The following is a 23692-nucleotide window of genomic DNA, read 5'->3' as shown; positions in this document are numbered from 1 at the left end:
AGTGAAAGTCCACACAGCACCTTTTGAGGTTTCTGGTTAGGTAATAGCCACTACCTGTGCCTTAAACAATTATAGTCGTCAGTACATGATGATGACCAGCCAGAAGTAATTTCGACCCACTAACCTGCTGTCATTATTATGCAGCTTCTTTTTTGACTAATGAAAAATTCATTGAGTCGCATATTGTTCTCTAGCATCCATTCAAGATGCCACTCGCTATGATTTATGCATTATGCACTATCATGACATGCTCATGCCTGTACTGAGATTGGATTGCACAGCTGAAATATAGGGCATTTCACTACCTAATCACTAAATTGACATATTGATTAGGTGACATGAGTCAGATTCTTTCACTACCTTTCCCACCTTCAAAAATCTCTAATATTCCCAACTAGAAATAATTACGTTTTTTTTATTTTTTTTATGCACGTTATAGTTTAAAACCTTTGAAGCATCAAAGTACATTCAGACTAGGGCCCTCATTATGAGTCTGGTTATTATACTAGACCACCAGACTCGCAGATGGAAGTCGGACTGCCGTAAATGCAGCAGTCCGAGTGTCATATTTCAACCCTGGGGGTCGGGCCTCCATAGGGCCGCCAGCTCTGCCAGGATCAGGGATCCCGGCGGTCTGGCAGTAGGTGGCAGTCCTAATCTGCCAGGGCCATTTCATGGCAGTAGCACCGCCATGAAAAATCTGGCGGAGAAAGGGAGAATGGGCAGTGCAGGGGCCCCCCTGGCAAGCACCCCGCAATGTTCACTGTCTGCTGTGCAGACAGTGAACATTTTGAGGATGCTGGTGCACCCTACATCCAACAACATTACCGCTGGCTTGATCACCTGGAGACAATGCTGCAGACTGTTTACCGCTAGGCCAGTGGGCGGAAACTCAGGTTTCCACCTGCTGACCTAGCAGGAAACTCTTATTGGCCCCATCGGGGAGGTAGCGAGTATGTTGACAACCTCCCTGTCGAAAATTCAGCAGATGGTGTAAACTGTCCGCCAAACTCATAATCAGGCCCTATGTGTACAATTCAACTCATATTCCATCCTCTCTCTTGGTGATATTTTGTACTTGGTAACTTAGGGCCAGATGTAGCAAACGTTTTGCATGGCGCAAACAGAGAAATTCGCTGTTTGAGCCATGCAGAACACGCATCGCACTGCTCATTCCTATTTTGCGAGTCAGTAACTTGGTTACCGACTCACAAAATGGGAATGCGACTCGCAAATATTAAGGGGTGTTCCCCTTCCTATTTGCGATTCACATCGCGATGCAGAATTGCTTTGTGACCGCAAACGCGGTCGCAAAGCAATTCGCAGTTAGCACCCATGTGAAGTGGGTGTTAACCCATTCGCCAAAGGGAAGGGGTCCCAATGGAAACCCTTCCCCTTTGTGAATGGCTCTGAAAATATTTTTTCAGAGCAGGCAGTGGTCCTCAAAAAATTAAACCAAACTATTTCATTTTCTTGAGTGTATTTTTAAGGAAAATGGGCTGCAATACAAAAAAAACTGCTTTATTAACAAAGCAGTCACAGACATGGTGGTCTGCTTTCTCCAGCAGGCCACCATCCCTGTGAGTGCAGGGAATCACAAGGGGGTCGCAAATTGCGACCCAGCTCATTAATATTAATCAGGGACACCATCCTGCATCTGGGTTTGCGACTCGCAAATTGTGAGTCGCAAACCCATTTCTACCTACATCTAGCCCTTACTTCCTACATTTCTTCTACCTTGAATTTAGCTACTAGGCCTCTATCTGTGCTCTACATAAAAGGAGGATCACCAACTTCTGAAGGTACTTATAATTAACTTCTCAGCATAACTAGTAATCCTAACAATAGTGTTTTTCACAATACAGTAGGAATATATTGCCCATCTTATTTATATTTTTATCATATTCACCAATATTGGGATACTTTATCATACCAATATTATTTACTTACTGGTCATAACAAAAAACAAGATTTTTCTAATTCACCTAGGCCCTTTGGAGCCACCCTAGCATAACTTAGCTTGTACTACATTGATGTTTGCTCGGTTTTCTTGTATTTTCCCTATACAGGATCCTTTTCCTAGATACTAGTGACTTTCCATAGTAATTTACGGTCCTTTTTCTAATGTTTAATAACGTTGACATTATATGCTATAATTTCTTCCAAAATGATCAATGTAAAGGTCTCCCACATCATTGTTTGCTACTCTCAAAATGTTGATAGAGTATGAATAGTATCAGTTTTAATTTCTCTAGTAGTCAGTGTAGAGTTATACAAATGCTACCTCCATTTGTGCTTCCTACCATCTATCTTCTGGCCAATGATTTGAACATTAACCAGCAAATGATTTGATAGAACTGCACACTTAATATTCATTTTAAGACACCACATCCCATTGGGAACTGAATAATTATCTATTTATGATTAACTGTAATACAGTTTTATACCAACTTCAAATATTACCCATTTGTTTAGAATCCGTATGGTAAATTATGGGGCGAAATAAAAACATTTATTCAATTTGAAAAGAAATATTAAAAATATGTTTATGTTAAATATTAATGAAAATTATTGTTATATATTTCCTTTAAATGTCAACCAACATAAACAAACATTAGCAAACCCAATAGGTCTCACCCTGCAAAATCTATTGGTTTTGTTAATGTTTTTTTAGACATGTAACGCGGTAGCACAAGCCGCTGTGTAGCCTCTCTTAAAGTAAAATAACAAGGCACTATAAAGCGATCAACACTGGGTGCATCATAGAGTTTTTTTAAACTTCAAGACATGCTTCACAGCTACTCGTGCTGTTGTGTAACATGTCTAAACAATTGAAAAAAACAATAGATTTCATGGAGGTGAAACGTCTTGGCTTTGCCAATGTTTGTTCCACTCCAAACATTACATCTGTACACCCAGGGCTGTTTTAAATTCTGCTTGACTAGCTTTAAGATCTTCTAGCTCCATCATTATTTTCTGAAACATGAAGGGAGTTTCATTAGCAGCTTCCTCTGTTGCATTTTACAATGCCTACTCTGGCTACTTGGCTTGATCTTGCCCTTGGCTAGCTCCTTGAATAAGTATTAAAAAATGTCATTGCTTTGATGTGAGGAGTATATTGTATTGGTGAGTTTTTGTCAGCCGCATGGATAGCTCACGTATGTCCCGGCTAAGCACCAAAACCTGCATTTGAAAAGACCAGAAGTTTTCTGTCCTGAATGGACCCAAAAGTCTTGTGTCCCAAATATCCACTGTTCCCTCACACCACAGCAGAATGCACCTTCATATTGTGCTAGTACATAAGCACTGCAACCCAATTTTCTGACGTAATTTTTGATTCAGTGAAACAACTCAGTAGAAGAGTCCAGTTTTACTTCTGTCAAGCTCAACTTCTATTAAAGCCACTTGAGTGATTAGGTAATGATGGCCACCACAAGCCCTCAGCTCCCACTGGGAATCAATGGCCCTGGGAACAGCTTTTTCCTTTAGACTTTAACTCTGAAACACAGCTCACTGACCTCCAAATAAAAGACTGCAATGAATCTTGAAATAATTGTGTTGAGTCCACATGGATAATTTAGTATTGGGGTCATTGTTGGGCTGAAAGGGAAAAAGAGCTGAGCCTGAGAAGAGACATCAAGAGCAAACAAGGAAGGAGAACTTTGACTCTGGAGGCAGTTCAACTAGTATTAATAAAACTTGCTTGCTTACAAATAACAACAGAGAGTGGGAAGAGGGCAGGAGTGCAGATGAAGTGCTCGTGTGTAATTTTTAAAAAGTACCTTCACAGTGAAGTAGCCAGTGGAAGAAAATGGGCCATTAGCGAATGGCAGTGGCCGGAAAGAGTACTTGGTCCAGAATCCACCCAACGGCATGGACGACAGGATGGCAAAGCAGCAGCAGAGAGCAGGAAGTGAAACCAGACAACTTGCTGACCAATCAGAAGCATGTAAATTAGAGCGACATTGGTCTGAGCCAAAGGTGAGTTCAGGTAAGTAAGGTGCGGTTTACAAAGCTCCTTTTAAGATTTAGTTGTTCACAAAAGATTTCACAAGCACAGCAAACAAGCGCACGTGTACAGGTGAAACCTAAAAATGCTACAGCCCGATTAAATTAGTTTTGAAGTAAAACGTCAATTAATGGAAATATATTACATTGAATTAAAATAATTTTTCTTCATTTTAATAATACAAAAATTCTCACCTAAAGTACATATTTTTTATATGCATTAATAATTATGAAAAGGAATGTATAGAGCTAATTAAAAGTAATTTATTTATTTTATGATAAAATATATTGTTGCATTACTTAAGTTATTAAAATACTTTCTAATTAAATAATAAATATGTACTGTTTTTATAAATTATTTTAAACACTAATTTATATTTACTTATTTTTGTAACTTTTTTAAATAATTTAATTTAACATTATTACCTGTTGGGTTTTATTTTCTATGGGGGTTATAGGAGGGTATTTCAGTACTGCCAGTTGGCCATGTGTAGTGAAGGGCTTACTACTGTTTCTTTGTAGTAAGGCACACTCAGACTCCTGTTCACCATCTGATAGCCAAGAAAACATCCAAACATAATTTCTGAGAAACATTTATATTGCAGTGTTGTGGAAAAATCGAATTTTCATACAACTTCATTTGGCTGACTCAAACTGCAAACAACAATGCAATTGACTTTACTGTGTGTCAGACGTCCATTTATTGAACAAAAATGCATCTCGAGATCGATGTCTGTCAGCTACTAGTAGTTTCAGTACCAGCATACGAACAACTTTTCATCAAATGTCTGCAATTTCAACAACATAAGAGAGTAAAAAGTATCAAGGCTTAAAATATCTTTCTGTGGCCATTGACTGCAGGGCCTGGCTTTCTAAAATTATTTTCTTGAGGGAAGGTGGGCCAGGTGACCTCCCTTCCCAGGCCAATCCTGGCCCCAGGGACCCAATCCCCTGGAGCCCGGCCTAAATATTGAATTTTATTGTGGGTAGGGGAACCATGCAGCCAATCTTGTCCCAGGGTCTCCATCCCCAGGGGCCAGGTCATATTATGTAAATTTGTTCTGGGGAACGGGGCCATGTTGCCTCACTCCCACCAGCCAATCTTCGCCCATAGACCCTATCCCCCAGGACCTAGCCATGTGATGATTTCCTCCTCCGTGACCCTTAGCTCCTCTTCTGAAAACCTGGGGTATCTTTGAGGTGCCATGATGTATTGTGAGTGATATGTGTGAGGTTATGTGTGGGGTGATGTGTTGGGATGTATAATGTGATGTGTGTGGATGGTGTATGAGTGATGGTGTTCTGTGCCTCTGAGTGATTGTGTGCTCTTTGCTTGGCTCTCTGTGCTTGGTCTCCTTTTTTTTGGTTGTAAGGGGTTTTGGGTAATGTGTGTGTATGTTTTATAGTGGATTGGGTGTGTGGGTGTGGTGTGTGTATGTGTGTCAGGTGTGTGTACTTTGTATTGTCCAATGTGGTTGTGTTTTGTAAGTGTGTGTGTATTTTGAGCGCGGCAGTGTATACAGCCAATGGTTTACCGCGGTTGAATGACCGCCGTGTTGATTCGTGAGTCGTGATACTGTGGGCATATTTCTGTTGGTGTGATGCTGTGGGTTTTGCTATCGCCAGTTTATCACTGACCTTTGGTGTGGCGGACTTGTGTGGGTGTCTGTGGGTGTCTGTATTGTGGTGGTATTCTCTGTGTGGGTCATAATACCCATAGCGGAATACCGCCGCGGTCATGGTATGTTGGCGGCTGTCGGCACGGCGGTAAGTGGGATTTACCGCCAGGGTTGTAATACGGACCATAGTAATAAAAAAATTACTTTATGTTAAAAAAACAAAGAAATTCACTGAAAAAAAGAAAGGTTACAGGGATGATACAGCTAGGAAATAGGATTTAAAAAACATAGAAATTCACTTAAAGAAACCAAAGGTTACACGGATGCTATATTTAAGTTATGAATTTACTCGCATAAAATCATAGAAATTACGCAGTTACAGGTGAAGTTATTTCAAGTAACTGTAACTTGCGGCCTAAGGTAACTATATCTCTCACCCTTGCCATGCACTGCTAATTACCACAGATATTATCACTTCTATAATGTAATTAAAAATATAAATGAAACATTAGCAGTCAAATTATTGAAGAAAAAACTGCATGGAGGGGATGCGAGTTATAGTTGCATTAGGCCGACCCCAATGATAGAAGTGCCCAACTACTACTGTGCAGGCTCCTGTGGGTGCCAGGTGTGCAGGTGCTGGCGTTAGGCTTTGTACCCCATTAGCATCATCTGGCGGAGGAGCAGAGGCACCGGCGACGGAGGGAGCTGCATCCCACATGGCCCATGAGGGTGAATCCATGGAGTGTTAAGCCACCAGTGGGATGGACGGCGAGGGGAGCTCCACAACAGGGAAAGGAGGGGATACCAGTGACAGCGACTCTTCCTCCGATGGAAGGTCCCTGGCGGTGGCGGACTCCTCTGTGCCCACCCCAACAACAGGTACAGCCGCCACCCCCCCTACCAGCACCACCCTCCCAGCAGACCCTCAGCGTGTTTCCCGTGCCCGCCTAACCAGGAGGGTGGGCATCTCCTTCGCCCCAGGCACCTCAGGCCCTGCCCCAGTCAGCCCTGCTGCCCTCAATCAGGAGGCTATTGACCTCCTGAGGTTCCTCACTGTGGGGCAGTCAACCATTCTGAATGCCATCCAGGGTGTCGAGAGGCATTTGCAACAAACAAATGCATACCTGGAGGGCATTCATTCTGGCGTGCTGGCCCAACAGAGAGCATTTCAGGCTCTGGCCTCAGCACTGATGGCAGCCATTGTCCCTGTGTCCAGCCTTCCCTCTCCAACTTCCTCTACCCAGTCCCAATCCCCTCAACCCCAGCCTATCCCAAGCACACCTTCAGGCCAGCATACATACACATCAACACACAAAAGCGGCTCAGGAAAACAAAAGCACCACACATCATAACATAGGCCTCACACAAGCACCATACCCATGCACACATACCAACATCCACTGCCTCCACTGTGTGCCCCTCCTCCTCTTCCTCTTCCTCCACCTCCTTCCCAGTATCGTCTCCGCTCACACCTGCATGCACTATATCATCAGCCACTGCCTCCATAACCCGCACGCCCATCACAACACACCCCTCACGTGCAATCACCACCCCCACAGCCATTCACACGTCCCCTGTGTCCTCTCCCAGTATGTCTGTGAGCCCTCCTCCCAAAGTACACAAACGCAGGCACGCACCCACTCAACAGCCATCCACCTCACAACAGCCTCCAGCCTATGCACCTTCATTCAAACTCAGCAGACGTACACCTCCTACAACCACTACCTCTTCCTCCACTTCCACACCCCCTCCATCTTCCTGTCCCAGTGTGCCAAAAAACGTTTCCTAGCTAACGTTGATCTCTTCCCTAAACCTCCCCTCCCCCGTCCTTCCCCTAGGCCAGGATGTCTAGATCCCAGGCCAGCACCTCAGCCACCAAATCTGCATCCGCTATGGTCCCTGCAAGTCTGGGAGGATCGAAGGGGACACCCGTCAGGTCTGCCAATGTGCCACCTACATATGCTAAGGACCACCCGATTCAGCCACCTGCCAAAATGAAGAAGGGGCCGGCATGCAGCTGGGAAAAGTCACACCACCCACCCAAGGCCTCATCCAAACCCAAAGAGGACAGTGCCAAGGTCCCAGCAGCGACTACCAAGGTGGGGAAGGGACACAAAAGCAAGTCACCTTAGGACACGAAGACTCCTGGTGAGTGGCTGGTGACCACCATTTCCCCAGACAGGCCAGCTATCTGTACACGGTCAGCACCGCTGCAACGACCGCCACCTGCACACCTGCACCGCTATCTGCACCACCCCCTGCACCTCCGCTGGCACAACGACAGTCACAAGCATCCTCCACAGTGATCAGACATCCGAGGCTGCCGGAGACGATCTGGTGTCTCCCTCCACTACTACAGACACCTGCACCACGGGCAGCACCGGCAGCATCTCCACCGCAGACACTGCCGCAGGCACCGCCATCTGCACCGCCACGTGCCCAGCCGGTGCCACAACATCTGACATCAGCAGCATCCCCAGCGGGCAGCCATCCGAGGCTGCAGGTGACGTCCTGGAACCTGCACACACCACATGAGGCACCACCACCAGCACTGGCACTACCAGCAGTTTACAGCCTAAGTCGCCACAGGGTGGAGTGTGGCTCTGCCTCCATGGAGTATCATGCTACCTGTTCCCTGCACATCTCGTGGATGAGACACCCTGGTGAGGGAATGGGAACTGCCACACCCCAGGTGCAGCATCACTGGGCACAAAGCCCCTTCCAGAACCAGTGGAGATATGCATCCACTCCCCCCCAATCCTTGGCAGGATGAAGCACACTGGGCACAATGCCCTCTCCAGAACCAGTGGAGATATGCATCCACTCCCCCAATCCTTGGCAGGATGAAGCAGACTGGGCACAATGCCCCCTCCAGAACCAGTGTAGATATGCATCCACCCCCCCCCCCCCCCAATCCTTGTCAGGATGAAACAGACTGGGCATAATGGTTCCTCCAGAACATGTGGAAATGTGCATCCACTAACTCAATCCTTGGCAGGATATAGCACTCTGGGCACAAAGCCCCCTCCAGAACCAGTGGAGATATACATCCACTCCCCCAATCCTTGGCAGGATGAGGCAGACTGGGTGCTAAGCCCCCTCCTGTACCAGTGGAGAAGCCATCCACTACAGAGACTGTAGCTTTGCACTCCCCAGGAGCAAGCAGTGGGCAAACCACCCACTAGAGAGACTTGAGAGACTGTGGCTTTGCACTCCCCAGGACCAAGCAGTGGGCAAACCACCCACTAGAGAGACTTGAGAGACTGTGGCTTTGCACTCCCCAGGAGCAAGCAGAAGGCAAACCACCCACTAGAGGGATTTGAAAGACTGTGGCTTTGAACTCCCCAGGAGTAGGCAGTGGGCAAACCACCCACTAGAGAGACTTGAGAGACTGTGGCTTTGTGCTCCACAGGAAATCACTGTGGGCATGGAGCCCCCTTGAGGAGCAGTGGCCTAGTACCATCTTCCAGCTGAGGTGCCCCCCCACCTCTTCCCCCTGAGGTGCCTGTATTTTTCGACCTAATGCCCCTGCGGTGTTCTCTCCAGCAGGTGTCATGTGTGGGCTTCGCCCATGATTTTTGGGACCACTGGTCCACGGACATTTACAAAGGACAGTGTACGGCCTTCTGTACATCATGTAAATATTTGTATATACTGATTTATGTTTATTTGTTTGCAATATCTGATTTTTGAAAAATATCAATGGTTGAACTTATTTCCTTTTGTCCTTGCGTTCTTCCAGGGGGTGACGGGGTGTATATGTCATGTTGTTGGATGTGTTAGTGTGTATGGTGTTGTAGGTGAGGGTGGGGGGTGGGGTGTTTGCGTGCCGTGTGTGTGTGTAACTCTCTTTTACCTCCCCCCTCCACTGTGTACTAGGTGCAGTACTCACCGTCATCCTCGCCGCCGTCTTCTTTCTACTTCCTGGTGTATTAGTCGATACACCAACATAGGAAGGACCTGCAATTCGGGCTCCATGGCGTCCTGGTTCTTCGTGGAGTGTTGGAAGGTGAGTGGTTCCCCTTCAGTGTACTGTTTCCGCCATGCTTTTGATGTCACTGGTACCGCCCCGGAAAAGGTGGCGGATTGGCCTCTCATAATAGGGTGGGCGGTACATTGTCTTCCGCCTGTTTGTTGGCGGTGACCGTCACGGTGTTTGTTGCTACTGCCCTTGTGGTCAGAGTGTTAAAGTGGCTGTCTATGTTGGCAGTTTCCGTTGTGGCCGTAATCCCATTTTTTTTACCGCTGGCCTGTTGGCGTTGTTACCGCAGCTTTAACACAGACCGCCAGGGTTGTAATGAGGGCCTATATGTTAATCCAACCACCACTATAACCACCCAACCCCGCACCCCACACAGCCTTCAGTCGTGCACAACACGTGTTGGCCGCAGAGTCTGGCCTGTGGCCAGGCCTTACGGTCAACCCCCTATAACCAGTTCTTCTGGACTTTGATGAATGATATGCATAGAATGAGATATTTTATGACAAATTGAACAGAAACATGCATTTGTCAGTTAAAAAGAAAAGAGTGAGATCACCTTTCAGTATGTACCTTAAATATTTGAAGTTGAAAAGAAATCCAAGAAGAAAAACAACCACAGACACAACTCTACTAGAAACCTCATCCTTCAGTGTGAGTGTCTAAGACCTTAACCACTACACCACTGGTTATTTCTGATTATGCAGTGTCCAGACATTACTATAACATTCAACCCAAAGATTTTGCATTATCACTAGGAAATAAACAGACACACTGCGATGAAATGCCAGGATTTTAACCTTCAGTCTACTGAGCGACAGTCCATAAGCTTTACCAGTAGGCCAGAAGCAATAAATCAAACATCTTGCTTGTGTGCCACTTTGAAGTCATTCTATGACCTCAAAACCATACAGAAACAAGTTCTTTGCTGACAAGAATGCGGGGGGGAACATGTGGTCCTAGCTGGCTCCCCGTGTTCTGTGGGATCCAGCATTGCTTTTGCAAGCAGGGAGCTGCTTTAAATAGCAGCTCCCTGCTTGAAGGAGCACTGTTTTCATCTGTTTCCCTGCACTCATATTTACGTGCAGTGAAACTGATGAAAACTTTCTGCAAGCGTGAGCTGTTTGACAGCTCCGGCTTGCAGAAAACGGAGTTATGTCTGCTCTTGCTTGGTGGGGGCTGTCAGCTCCCACCAAGCAAAAGCAAACAGCTACCTCCCAAGGATGGGCACCTCCGGGAGTAGTAGGAGTTGGCCCTAGGGGGTTTTGATCCCCAGGGCCATCTATGGCCCCACAAGGCAGGCTATTTTGCCCCCTCCAACACTTAATGTGGCCTCGGAGAGGTGGTGGTCCCCAGGGATCCACAATGGACCCACTTCAATGTTTTATTTCAGCTTTGGGTATGTGGGGGTCCCTGGGGCTGTGGGGGGCCCATGTGGCCCCTGCATTAATTTCATGTTTTGCCCCAGGGAGGTGGCGGATTCTGGGGCTGCAGTAGGAGGAGCAGGGGCCCCCCATTTTCAATTTATTAGCATTTGGCCCTCAGGAGGTGGCGGTCCCAGGGGCTTTGACAAGCCCTGGGATGTGGGCCCTTGCACCCACCTCTTATTCTTTGGCAATGCCCACAGAGCTGGCCCACCCGGTGGCAAAAATAAAATCAAACGTGGAGACCACGCTTGCTTTTAAAAAAAGAAAATGCATAGAAGTTCGAGAATAGTCATGATTTTTTATGTTTTTTTTCTTTTCCAAAAATGCCTTGGAGAGGGTTCTGGAGGACTCCTGCACCAAGGCTAGCAGGTAGGGTAAAGGAACCCTACCCACTTTTCATGTTTTTAACATTTCTTTTTCAGACTCGGCTGAAGCTGAGTCTCAAAATGTCTGCCAACACTTCCTGGATAAACTGTTGGCAGCCAATCAGAGCTCCTCATTTCTCTGCACAAGCTTGTTATTCTTCATGAAGTCGTCGAAATCCACGGTCCTAGATATACAAATTTGGATTTCCTTACATTTCTAAAACACTACAGAACAGATTTACACCAAATAACAAAACGCACAATCTGTGGAACAAAATCTACCTTTCTGCCAAACTTTTTGTAGTTTGCCTAGCGGTTCGGGCTGTAGTCGAGTTCAAAACTCCTATGGGAATTAACATGGGAAGCTCACTTTTTTGACCCCCACCTTTTTCTCTGCCCTTGCTTGATGGATCATCTCAAAACATTTCATGTGCATCAAGAATTACCAGTACACTTTTTTGGGAAAATTTCTTGAAGATCCGTCAAACAAACGTCAAATATATAGGCAAGTCAAAAATATTTTTTCCATGGTCCTAACTATAAATATATATATATATATATATATATATATATATATATATATATATATATATATATATATATATATATACACACACACACACATATCTGTCTTCCTCTTTTGTTTCTGTGGGCTTGGGCTTTCCCAGCCAAGGTGCTATGTGAGGAGTTAAATAACAAATGCAGATTTCCACCCCCCTCCCTTTCTTACCCAGGGGCAAACACAGTTAATAGCTCTATTTCATTGGGAGGTCTTTGACTGTCAGGTTGGCCAGCAGAGTAATTAAATTGGCCTAATATTGGGGACAAAACACCTGGAATCTGATTCTTAAAGTGCCTTAAAGAATGTAGTTATGATGAAAGAGACTGTGGATCTAAACTTTGTGATGCAGGTTTCTCCAAGGATTAATACTTCATTAGGCCTGGTAAGTCTAAGTGTGGCGAAACTGCACATTGGTGCAGATTCCGCCTTTAATATGTAATTCAGTTAAGCACCACAGGCTTATGGTGAGCACTACAGATCTACACCCTCAATGTTCATTCACATTATAAAGCCTACACCAGGTCAGCACTTGTCCTAAATGGGTCCCTTCTGAGATGAGATATTAGGGCAAAGATACCAGGCTATGCAAAACTGTAGTATCATACACACAGTATTTATGCACATCAAGCCCAGAGTCTCTTATCTGCTAGCTCAGCAGCAGACCTTATCTTAAAAGACCAGCAGTGGATGCTAGCACTCTCAGTCCAAAAACACAAAATGTATCATGAGTGAGGCTCAGAAAGTGAAAGTACAAACCTGGTTGTACAAGACCTACAAATCCATGGTTAGTTAGGCGGAAGCTACTTTGCAACTCTTGTGTCAGTAGATTCTGCTGAATAGATGATGCAGTAATGGTGTCTGGATTGATTGGTTGGGTGAAAATCTCTCTTTTTCAAGATGTGAATCTCTAATTAGGAATTATGTATTCTTACTATCCAAATAGCAGTAAAAGAATGCATTAATTTCTTAGTTAAAAGTTTTTCACATCCAGACAGACCACTCAAGTCTCCCAGACACTACCTCTCCATTTGGATACCATTTCAGCAATTTTGTAGCCTTTTGCACCTTTTACATACTGTTAGGCTTGGGCCAAGTATATTGAATGAATGTGAACACTAAACTTTAGCTCTCCTCCTCAGTTTCTTACAGGAGGGGCAGATCCTTTGAATCGTCATTAAGGATGTGATGGCACATGGTTAAGATTACATTACCTTTTGGGGTCAACAGTGAAGCAGTAATTATAGTTGTCGTAGTTGGACTCTTGCTCTAGGCAGGACTGCTGGTTCAGGAATTACAGCACTTGTGTTTGTAGGTGACTAGGCCAATCCTACAACAAGTCGCAACTGTCAGCTCAACCCTCCCTGCTCACAAGCAGTACCTCACCAAAAATGTAAACAGTAAAAGGTGATTTGGGGCAGCCTTTACGCATGGACTCAGGAGTGCGACATCTCAGGGGAGTCGTGGTGAAAAGAAGATTACCCTTTTCTCACATGAGCAACAAGTCTCATACACACACAGGCAATGAAGGAGATGCAGTAAAATGTTCAATAGGTTTTATTAACAAGACTGCAATCTATTGTAAATTGTATGGGCTGCAATGAATAGAATAATGAACAATGCAAGAAACAGAATTGTAAAAACAAGAGTCATGAATATAAAGTTCTCCACCATCTTGCAATGACATAAGATGTAAAGTAGGTGTGAAATAAACCCCAATAATCTAGCATGATGAACCTAATCTCTAATCTAAAGAGACCTAGGTGTGATAAACCTAATCTGTCAGTACCATGTCCATGAGAAGAGCCCCCCTACCATTGTTACCTTGGAATGAGGTCTCGAGATCAGGCTCTGTGGTGACAGGAAGGCTGGGTCTGCATCAAGGCGATGTGTGGCATAGATAGCATTGATGATTGCCCAAGCAAAAACCTTAATTTTTTGCCGAAGAATAATTTCTTTATTCAAATTAAATAAATTAAATCCAAAAGACCAAATAACACCTGTACATAACCTTAACACATGTAAAAACAAGTACAAAACTAGAGACAAAAACAATAGCACTGAGAAACATAAGAAAAAGAAAGGCTGCTGGCCCGTCTAGTGGTAAGCAGTCATAGTTCCAGGTAGTGGCTGTTGTGGGAAGGACATATCCAAAGTGGTGAAGACAATGATTCACTGAGATAAAAATTCAATCCATTCCCCAAATTGTTCAGTCTTATTCAGAATTCCAAGAGCCATGCCTTTGTTTGATATAGTCGACGCGTTTCGGCCTTATCACATACGGCCTCCTCAGGACAAAAAGCAACAGTGCCTAAACAATTATAATACATCAAAATTACCACACTATATAACCCAACATGTAAGCAACCATTGACACCAGGAGTAGGTAAAGCCCACTCCTGTTCACCAACACCTTAAATAGTGATGCATAATTCCTAAAACTAATATAGTGAAAACCATATTAGATGTACAAATATATATAAAGCTAAATAAAATGCTATACAAAACTATCAGGCAAAGTCATAAAGCAGGACCATTTTTTTTAAAAACACAGAAATGCATTAAACTAGATTTTGCTCCATATGAAAGCTCACTGAATTCCTTAATCTGGTACCATATCATTACCCCAGCTGCTCAAACTGATATTCAAAAAAGAGCAAACATTATCTCGATATTCCCAAGTACAAGGCGCAGACCCAAGTGTAAGAAGCCCCTGAGGTTAAAAGGACTAACCTTGGTGATAGACACGGGGCGCTAGAAAAATGGGATTGTGACTGAATCACAGCTGAAGAAATAAAAAAGTTGGAAAAATAATCAATATGTAGCCGACATCGGCCGCACCGCTCCTTAACAGTGCGTGCATGTAGAATTAGAAGCTCTTACCATGTTTACCCGAGATAGAATTAGCCGGCTTAATCACGACGCCTCTCGCATCAAGGAAGACGCGGAACTGGCGTCTATAGCTCTCGGACCTTGCCGAGGCCGTCCTTAAAATCGCAGGGGATCGTGGGTCAAACATTAAAAAAGGACTCGCAATAACGCGACCTAGCTGCAAAGTCTGGGGGCCATTTTGTCAGTGTAATTATACAAATAAGTCGGCCATTTTCAAAGTACGAATACAAAGGCTAGAAACAGGACATTGCGAACTTATAATATAAAATAAAGCATCTTATCATAATAACCAGCATTCTATAAACATTATTTCACATTTTAAAGCTGAATTCAACTTTACACAATAAAAAAATTGCAGTGTTAATAATATTTATCTAAAAGGAACATGTATAAGTGCCGTGGCCAACAACCATTTGTAAGGTGCCCCACCAAAAATGGAGCTTTTGAAGTATAACATACCCGCAGAGAACATATTTACACTTTGATTAATGCCCACATTTCAGTCAAATCATTTAAGGCATATCTAGCTGTGCCAAATCTTTCTATGAGGCGAGCTTCCATTTTATCCAAAACGGAGGCTCTTGCTGTATCTGTTTTTATTTTATCAGCTACATATAGAATTGACCATTTAATGTCCTCAGGGCGATGATTTAACTTAATATAATGGTCAACCAAAGGGGCATTTTGAACTCTGCATCTGATCCTGGACATATGTTGTAATATCCGTGTTTTAGTTGGTTGTATAGTCTGGCCAATATAAGTAAGTAAACAGGGGCATGTAATGCAGTAAATCACATAGCGTGTATTGCAATTGGAAAAACACCGTTGGTGGTGTACTTTACCATTTAACTGTACTTGAGTAGATTTTTCTGTATACTGGCACGCTAAACAGTTGGTGCAAGGAAAGTGGCCCAAAATAGGGGGTAAGGCTAACATAGTTATTAGGTCATGTTTCTTTTTGTTGTTCAAAGTGAATGGAGCATGTACTAGAGCATCATAGATGTTGCGGCCTCTTTTAAAAGCGAAGAGCGGTTTATCTATTCCTAAAGAGAAGAGCAACTTTCAATTTTTTTCAATGAGAGCTCTCACTCGATTTGCTTTCGGATTATATGTAAGTATACATGTTAAGGGGCAAAGTTTGTTTTTAGTTTTCGGTATTAGCAAATGCTCTCGAGGGGTATACCAAGCTCGTTTGCATGCACCTTTGACAATTTTCTTGGGGTAACCCCTATTCAACAATCTAGAGCTCAGGGCATCTGCATTTTTAAAGTAATCATCTTTGGTAGTTCAGTTACGGCGAATCCGGAGGAATTGGCCGTAAGGTAGATTCTCTTTAAGAGTACGAGGATGGTTACTTGAAAAGTGGAGTAATGTGTTCCTATCAGTTGGCTTCTTGTATAAACTCATAAAAATGTGTCCTTCAGACGATTCAATCCACAAGTCCAAAAAATGTATACGTGTCGAATCTGAAGCCATTGTAAATTTAAGATCAGGCGTTAAATGATTGATCCAGTCATGAAACAATAGTAAAGATTCATGATTTCCCTCCCAAATCATAAAGATATTGTCAATGTATCTCAACCATGTTACGATATGTTTATGGAAAGGATTATTTAAGGCGAAAATCCATTTATCTTCAAAATAAGACATCACAAGGTTTGCAATTTCAGGAGCGAAGTTGCACCCCATCGCAACCCCCTTTATTTGCAAGTACATATCGTTATCAAATGAAAAAACATAATTTTTTAAACATAGGGAGGCAAGGGCCAGTATGAAAGCAGAAGGCACCTTATGGGGGAGAGGTCTTTGGTCTAAATATATCTCCATGATTTGTAAAGCCTCATTTTGAGGGATGTTAGTGTAAAGTGCTTCTATGTCAAAAGTCACTAATAGTTGGGTTTTATCATTAAACGGCTTTCCTTCAAGGATATTAATCATATGCATCGAGTCCCGCACATATGCTTTTGTCTTGTAGACTAATGGTTTTAGGAAAAAATCCACATATTGAGCTAAGGGTTCTAATACGGAACCACAAGCAGCAATAATAGGTCTCCCCGGAGGGTTAGGCAGGTCCTTATGTATCTTCGGAAGGATTTAAAGGAAGGGAATACGTGATTGCTGTTGGTTCAAAAAGCCATATTCCTTCCTACATATCCATTCTTCTATAAGTGCCTCATCAGTGGTGGTTTTAATGATAGATGTTAATCTCGATATGGGATCTTCTTTTATCGAACGATAGTGGTCTTTGTTGTTAAGTTGACGGTGTATTTCCATACTGTATTTGTCTTTATCTAATATCACAATACCACCGCCTTTATCAGCAGGTTTGATGACAATATTTGCATTGTCTGACAAAGAGCGAATGGCATTATTTTAGCCTTACCCCCTATTTTGGGCCACTTTCCTTGCACCAACTGTTTAGCGTGCCAGTATACAGAAAAATCTACTCAAGTACAGTTAAATGGTAAAGTACACCACCAACGGTGTTTTTCAAATTGCAATACACGCTATGTGATTTACTGCATTACATGCCCCTGTTTACTTACTTATATTGGGCAGACTATACAACCAACTAAAACACGGATATTACAACATATGTCCAGGATCAGATGCAGAGTTCAAAATGCCCCTTTGGTTGACCATTATATTAAGTTAAATCATCGCCCTGAGGACATTAAATGGTCAATTCTATATGTAGCTGATAAAATAAAAACAGATACAGCAAGAGCCTCAGTTTTGGATAAAATGGAAGCTCGCCTCATAGAAAGATTTGGCACAGCTAGATATGGCCTAAATGATTTGTCTGAAATGTGGGCATTAATCAAAGTGTAAATATGTTCTCTGCGGGTATGTTATACTTCAAAAGCTCCATTTTTGGTGGGGCACCTTACAAATGGTTGTTGGCCACGGCACTTATACATGTTCCTTTTAGATAAATATTATTAACACTGCAACTGAGCAGCTTGGGTAATGATATGGTACCAGATTAAGGAATTCAGTGAGCTTTCATATGGAGCAAAATCTAGTTTAATGCATTTCTGTGTTTTTTTTTAAAAAATGGTCCTGCTTTATGACTTTGCCTGTTAGTTTTGTATAGCATTTTATTTAGCTTTATATATATTTGTACATATAATATGGTTTTCACTATATTAGTTTTAGGAATTATGCATCACTATTTAAGGTGTTGGTGAACAGGAGTGGGCTTTACCTACTCCTGGTGTCAATGGTTGCTTACATGTTGTGTTATATAGTGTGGTAATTTTGGTGTATTATAATTGTTTAGGCACTGTTGCTTTTTGTCCTGAGGAGGCCGTATGTGATAAGGCCGAAACGCGTCGACTATATCAAACAAAGGCGTGGCTCTTGGAATTCTGAATAAGACTGAAAAATTTGGGGAATGGATTGAATTTTTATCTCAGTGAATCATTGTCTTCACCACTTTGGATATGTCCTTCCCACAACAGCCACTACCTGGAACTATGACTGCTTACCACTAGACGGGCCAGCAGCCTTTCTTCTTCTTATGTTTCACAGTGCTTTTGTTTTTGTCTCTAGTTTTGTACTTGTTTTTACATGTGTTAAGGTTATGTACAGGTGTTATTTGGTCTTTTGGATTTAATTTATTTAATTTGAATAAAGAAATTATTCTTCGGCAAAAAATTAAGGTTTTTGCTTGGGCAATTAACATATATTCATCCTTGCTGGATACTTTGTTCTTTTGTTTTCCCTTTGTCCCCTATCCAGTCTGGTTACAGGGACTACCCCTTTTTTGGTGTATAGATAGCATTGATGGCATCTGGTAGGAATCCCTCTGATAATCTTGTCTGCGTGAGATGTTTTTATACAGATCTTGTAGGACCCCTGACGCAGGTATATTCCAAACCAATAGGTAAGAAGGCATGCTTGGGGCGGCAATTACACAAACAATAGTTACACCTTCACAGTGTGGCACTGATAATGTGAAACTAAAACATCTTCCAAACTTTAAACATAGCAGTCATCTTGGTAGAAATAATTAAATAAATTTGCTAAAACAGAGCAAGCTAAGTAGGTTAAAGGTCACTAGGCAATGGGGGAACAGGCCTGCAAGCCAGAAGGCTAAACTAAACTCCTGATTCCCATTAAACATAATAGGATCCACTACGACGTGAGATATAGCTAGTGCTATGCACTTAGAAGGGAGTGAGTTGAGGAGGGCTTCGTGTTTACCAAATAAGTGGAGAAATAACTTAGGTTGGTTTAGTTCTTCTTTATCTGGAAAATTCGAAAAACACCTTTAAGATTACAAAGAAAATTGAGTAATATTTATAACACTCAAAGGACAAGACTGGTATCCATGCAAGCTTTGCAGAAATTAAACACAATCCAAAACCAACTACATATTGCATGCTATTTACAAGTGCCTTCAAGGTTGGATTGTCGTAGATGTCCTAAGGTATCTAGTAATTGGACACCATAAGCAAGTTTACTTAAAGTAGCTGGATTTAAATATAAATGTATGAAGTGGCTGCCACAGACAGCGGTGAAGATACAAATTACCAGGGACACAGGCGAAGGTGCAAATTACCAGGGTCATCATCCAGTCTTTTCAAGTTTAAAATTATCTAACATCTGAATATCAATTATCACATTTGATGACATCAAGAAAGGTGATACTGAAAACTTTGAACTCATTTAAATCACAAGAAAAGACATCAAATCGCATCATTTTTTTCTAAAAAGAATCCTAATAGAAAGTCACATAATTAAAATCAAATCATACGAATTGGGCAAAACGTTATTAGTAAGTGTAAAATGCTGATCAGTTTATGTGTCAGCTGTTCTGTATTCTACCCCAGCTTAGCTAAATGCTGAGAATGCTCTAGCACTGGGAGAGTCAGGAGTTGTAACCTGGTTAATGTGTCAGCCAGGTTATCCCTTCCCCCTCTGGCTCTACCAGGGGCGCTGGAAATAGGGTGTGGGGACTGATGCGACCCCTCAAACAACATTCCAGGGAGTCAGCTGGAGAATGAGTCCATTGCCATTTGCTGTGATTTAAAATCAGAGGTCACGTTTCAGGCAAAGTCTTCTGTCAGATTGCTGCCTACTTAACATAGAAACTGTTATTTACTTAACCTTTCACTAGGAGTTTTGTAATGTAAACAATAACAATCTTTCTGGAGTGTCAAATATTTTCTAAAACACAACAAAATGTTATTACTTGTAGATTGACTTTACAAATATTGTAAAATGTATGGAGATTAATGTAAGCTTAAACACATCAGTTTTTCTAATTCTGGCATGTGGTTGAAAAAAAAGATTTTGTTAGGATCAAAACAAACCAAAACAGTTTACTTGCGTGATGCCAAATGATAAACACACGCACAAATCTAAATTCCACACGTTGTAAGTTGTGCTCATATACATTTAGCATGAAACTGAATTCGTGATGCAAATTTATTGTCCATTTCAGGGGGAAATGTGCCCTTTTAAATGACAGTACCCTATCTCACTATGCATTAATCATACATTTGGGAAAATGTGCTGCAAAATGCACCACTAGAACACTAGTCTCCCACCATTTTCCTGCTGAATGGGCCTGTCTCATTGAGTACACATCTTCTTTGTGTAATTCTTCGATTTTGTAAAGTAAAGTAGCATTCAGGACAGCACTTTGAAAATTGTTCCAACAGCACCAATCTCCACGGTACTTACTCGCCGCCACTCTATCCCTCCCGCCATTCTGTTGATCTTATCTCCTGAGCTGATCATATTAGATCTCCCCCTGCTTCTTGCCAAGATGTGCGAGTCCCCTTTCTGCCATACTGCTCTGTCTACCGCTCCCCGCCATACTACTCCAGCCAGAGTGTTCCAAGCACACCACAAGCAAGACATCAATTTGTTCCTTCTCATGAATGCTCCTTTGCACTAGACTACTGGAAGTATTACTAAGAGTCATACTAAATACTGGCTCAGGATGATAGCCAGAAAAATGTATTCACCTTTTCTTTTTAATAAGATAGCATTTGCCAAATGATGTCACAAAAAAATAATGATATTCTGTGATTTGTTATTTTTTCTGCTTGCTGGAGGCCCTTGAGTGGGAATACAAACTGCTTGCCCTAAGAGATTTCGGAAAGCAGCAGCATGTCTTCCTTAAGGTTTAGTATTGCTTTTTTCTATATTTACAGAAACATATCTATAGTAATGTCAAGATTGCCAGAAGTCTAGTAATAGGCCAGTACTCCAAAGTGGTGGCTGGATAGATTTCATATCTGCAATAAAAAAGAAGGCAATTCAGTTATTGTATAGACTACACGTTTAATCATGTTCCTGATGAGACATCAAAATGTGTTAAAACCTTTTAGCGGGGCGCATGACATTTTTGTATTTAAAAATATTTTAAATATATATTTTGCACATTGCTCTTTGTTCACACGCTTGTGTGTGAATTTAAATATGTATGCAATGTAATTTATTGAGTTATGTTTAGAAAAGCATTTTTACCCATTTAGTTTCAGAAGAACTTAATTACACGTCTGTTTAATTTTGTGTTCAGCATTTTAAAAGAGTGTAAAACCTGTAAACATGAGGTAATTGTCAAGTATACGGAAATGAGATTCCCAGCTTCACTCAAATGCAAGTCTACCACATGCAGCTTGATTTAAGAGGGTTGTAATGCTTACTAGGTCTTTTAGCGGGGTAAAGCTCTTTTGGAGGAAGATCAGTGTTTTGCACTGAGCTATCTGTTAAAATTATTATGCCGAACTGTATCTGTTCATACAGGAAATACAAATAATAATTCACACGTGAATCTCTACTAAAAGGTCTCACCTTTTCATTACATCCCATGAAGCAGATATCAGAAGAGTTATATGTTTGGGGTAGAAGGCCTAATTCTTTAGACACCATTCATCTTGCTAAGTTTAAACTAGGCCTGGGCATAATTCATATTAGGAAGAGTTCGCTGGTGACCTGGTTCACTGGGTTTGCACACCTATACTCCTCCTTTGGCTGGATCGGCCTTGGGAATGAACAGCCACGGGTGATGTCTTAGCCCACATGAAGTTGAGAAGCTTTCTGGTGGACATCTTCAAACCTGCGAAAAACCCCTTGTGGGTGGACTACACCCTGCCCTGGGCTGTGTAGGAGGCTCTGCCTGCTGACCGGCACCACCGGCTTGCGGGGAGTGGGATATCACCGCCTACAGGAGCCCCAGCCTCCTCCTTGGTCCAACGCTATCCTGGCCCAGGTAGGAAAGGTTGCCCTGCCCAGTTCCTTGAGTCCTGGTTTCCCAGGTGAACACCATCGCTTCGCCCACCTCTCACAGGGCATTATGGGAACTGTTCAGCCCCCAGAAGCCCCAGACTCCTACCCAGTTTGACACCACCTTAGCCGGGGTAGGGAAGGTGGCCCTGCCCAGAGCCTGGAGCCCTGGCTTAACTGATTTAAGCCATGACTTCACCCACCTCTCACAGGGGATTACGGGAGCTGTGAAGCCCACAATAGCACTAGACATCTCCCTGGTCTGACACCACCCTGGTCTAGGTAGTGAAGGTGGCCCTGCCCAGTGCTCAGAAACCTGGCTTCCCAGGAGAAAGCCATGACTATGCTCATCTTTCACAGGAGATGATAGGAACTGTTCAGCCCACTCTACTCTACTCTACTCCTTGGCCCAATCCCACCCTGCCCTAGTATCGGTCTTGTCCTTCATGTTCAGTCCTGTCTCTGCTTCACACCCAAGAAGGGCATGAAGGTCCTCCCTATTCTGCAGCCACTATGCCCTGGATAGTGACAGTCCTCCTCAGTCTATTGGCGAAGGGTTCACTGGCTGGCCATCTGGTCACCTTACCCGCAGACCAGATGACTTAGCTTAACCTAGTGACCAGAGGGCCTGGACAGCAGCCGACAATGAGGCAGCACTCAGGAGTTTCATTCCTCGAGCCACCCACTGGCTTCTTCCCTTCTTGCCTCCAGGCAGCTCTGCTGGTAGCCGCTGTGGTCATCTTTTCACCTTTCTGACCTGTGAGGGTTTGTTCCCCCATGCCTGGCTGGGAGGGAGAGGCCCCCATGCTGGACTGCATGTGGCGGAGGCAGTCTCCCAAGAATCTGCACCCTCTCTGTCCTTCCCACTGACCTAGCAACAGAAGGACCCCAGGGAGGCACAGGCACCCAGGGACATAGACAAAAGCTTAGCTCAGAGAATGACGTTCAATCAATCACAGCAAGATAGCTATTCTGCTGCTTACAAATCCCTGACCCAGGATAAGGTCATCTACAAACGATTTAACACCACATACCCCACAAATGTGCTGTCCCTGAGTGAGCAGCTCTATATACCGCCCCAGAGGCCGGCTATCGCAGGCCAACTGAGGCTTCACCACACTGTAGTAACATTAGAGTTTGGTGGGTTCTGCCTTATAGTCACTTCGCTGCAATCTAACAAATGGAAGGTTCGCCCTATTGGCTCCTCAGCCAAGCACTTACACCAAGGGCCTCAATAAGAGTTTAGCAGGTGGCCTCTGCCGCCCGCCAAACTCTTTAGGACAGAAGAGCACCAGTCCGGTCTCCCACCCACTGGCCCTATTAAGAGTTTCCCACTGGGCCAACGGGCGGAAACAGCTTTTGCAGCATGTTGACCCAGCGGGAAAATCACCACAACATTGACGTCGGCTTGTAATCAAGATGCGGCAATGTTGCGGTGCATCAGGTGCAACAGCACCAGTCGTGCGTTTTGAAAAGAGCGATGAGGCTGTCCGTGGGGGCCCCTGGCCCAGTGGAACCACCAAGCAAAGGCTGGAGGACACGAGGGTTGTAATCCCCAGGGCAGCGCTGCTTGAGGTGCTGCCTGGTGGATAAAG

Source organism: Pleurodeles waltl, chromosome 4_1 (genome assembly GCF_031143425.1).
Source record: "Pleurodeles waltl isolate 20211129_DDA chromosome 4_1, aPleWal1.hap1.20221129, whole genome shotgun sequence".
Classification (NCBI taxonomy): domain Eukaryota; kingdom Metazoa; phylum Chordata; class Amphibia; order Caudata; family Salamandridae; genus Pleurodeles; species Pleurodeles waltl.
This window is presented reverse-complemented; position numbering follows the sequence as displayed.